At 44.1% G+C, this 2,386-nt stretch overlaps 1 pseudogene; it reads right to left on the bottom strand.

The window, feature by feature from the left end:
• Positions 1-917: 917 nt before the first annotated feature.
• On the bottom strand, positions 918-1,832 carry LOC117701249 (uncharacterized; annotated as a pseudogene).
• Between the last annotated feature and the right edge of the window lie 554 nt (positions 1,833-2,386).

The raw sequence follows: 2,386 nt of genomic DNA, 5'->3' as shown, positions 1-2,386 counted from the left end.
GATCAGAATAAGATGCACTCAGTGCAACTTTAATAGAGGGAGTTGTTTTTTTTCACCAACTAGGTCAGTTCAAGTAGGCCTAGATATACAGTGGTCAGAAGAAGCACATGTTATTCTCCATGAAGAGCACATTTTATAGCATGCCATTTTGACTACAAATTGTGAGCTACTCTTAATCAGAAGGGGGAATACTTAGCATTCTTTTAGTCAGAAGAACTTACCTGATGCTTCAATGTGTATCTGAGGCAGCTAGAAATAGAAGTTGTAAGTTTGATAGATGGTGGATGAGAAGAAAAAGTATTAAACTCCTGCTGTTTATATGGGGCACAGAGTGGGAAAATATAAGGGTGACTTTTAGATTAAAAAAAGAATTGAAAAAAGCCATGGTAAATGAGAGTAGGGCCCAGGCCACCCTCTTGAGATGGGCTGCCTTAGAGCTTCCATTTGGCAGGCTGGGAAGCTCTGATACCTCCTTGGGAAGAAGAGGAAATTCGGAAGCTTCCTAGGGCAGAACTTGAAGGTCTGACCCACTGTTGATTATAAGACACATTTCTGAATACTTTTCTGTCATAAAAAGCTTCTCTAAGACCCAGTGTCTTAGATGGGGCATTTGAGAGTCTATCTCTTTCAGCCTGAAACATTCTGAGACTGCCTGAAACAGGGGGGACATATCCAATGTCCCTTTGGTAAGAACTAGAAAGTCTTAATCCATATTGGTCAGTTTGAGAAGGACTGATAGCTCCTTTAGAGGAGAAGATATAACCAGTATATCTCCTACTTTGAAGTGGGATCCTTTTGAGATTGCTTCGAACAAAATGTGTGTATCTGTGGCCCCCAAGGTCAGAAGGGTTATAAAGGGGGTATCCAGATTCATATTGGAGTGCTGGGTCTCTCCCTTGGTAGGAGAGGGAAGGTACCAGGTCCTCTGGTTGACATATGATATGACTGTAATTTCTTTGTCTAACAGGGAGTGATGTTGTACTCCCTTTTGGAACTGGTGGAGGGATGAATCCCCATAAGATAGGAACCAAAGCTGTGTGCTCCCGTTTGGAACTAATGGAAGGTTTCTCTCCTTATTGGACAATAGGAGCATGTTTTGAGCTCTCCTTAGTAGAAACAGGGTGGCTGGTATCCTCTTGGGGTGATGATGAGTGTTTGAAACCCCCATGGGGACTGTCTCCATCTTGAGATGACTCAATGCCTTCTAGGTCTGCAGGAGACCTTTTCAGGGCTCCATGGGTTTCAGAGGCATTCCTCTCTCTTCTCCTGGTAAAAGTAGTGTGTCTGGGAATCTCATGAGGAGAGGTGGAATGCCTGAGGCTCTCTTCATGAGAGTTAGTGGTTTGTGTGCACTCTTCAGTAGAGATGGAGGATGCTATGCCCTCTTGGGGAGTAGCTTTAGGTTTCTTATCTTTTTTGGAAGATAAAGAATATCTGAGCTCTCTTTCTGACAAAGAAGATGGTTTGCAACTCTCATGTTCAGAATTGGAAGCTTGAGTGTCCCTTTGGTCAGAAAGGGCCTCTTTTGATGTGGTTTTAGTAGACTTGGACTGTCTGTGAATGCCTTGGGGAGGTGGGGGACTTCTGAGGCCCTCCTCAGGAGATGGTGAGGATCCACAGGCTCCTTTCGCAGAATCTGAAATGGTGACGTTTCTGTTGGTCTCAGTTTCAAGCTTTGCACCCCTTTTGTCAGAATTGCAACCTCTTAACCCCATTTTGGAAGAATGGCAGAGTTCCCAGCCCTCATCTTCTGATGGCACAGATTTCAATCCTGTTTGGTCTAAAGAGGCATGTCTTGATCTTGTTTCTCCCATATTAGAATGTCTGGAGCAACCTCCTGGAGAGGGAGAAGGAATGACACCTTCTTTAGGAGGGGAACTGGAAGTGGGACTTGAGTCTTTTTTGGCATACTTGAAAGATGTGAGGCTACGTTCAGCAGAAGAGATACGTTTTAAGACATCAAGTTCTGAAAGGGAAGTTTGGATATCCCCTTTAGGAAATGGGACAGATTTCAATACCCTTTTGGTAGAATTGAAAAGTCTAGGGCCTTTCTTGGGAAAAGAGAAACGCCTCTGGCGTTCTTTATGAGGAGAGATAGAAACAAAGTCATCACGTGCACAAAGGGACAGTCCAAGAAACTCTGTTGAAAAGGAAGTTTCTACAGTGTCTTGGATAGATGGCGTAGGTTCTAGAAGCCCCTGGGCTGGTTGAGAATGTTCTGGAGTTTCTTGTGCAGATGTGGGTGTTCCCAGAATCCTTTCTTCAGATTCTAAAAGACCCAGAGCACCTTCATTAGTTTTCAAAGGCCCCAGAGCCCCTGGCACAGATGGCAAAGATTCTACAGTCCCTGACACAGAATCTGAACTCATAGAAATGCATTGGGTAG

Source organism: Arvicanthis niloticus (genome assembly GCF_011762505.2).
Source record: "Arvicanthis niloticus isolate mArvNil1 chromosome Y unlocalized genomic scaffold, mArvNil1.pat.X SUPER_Y_unloc_11, whole genome shotgun sequence".
NCBI classification, from domain to species: Eukaryota; Metazoa; Chordata; class Mammalia; order Rodentia; family Muridae; genus Arvicanthis; species Arvicanthis niloticus.
Note: the sequence above shows the minus strand (reverse complement) of the source record. Positions and strands in the feature narration are given on the sequence as shown.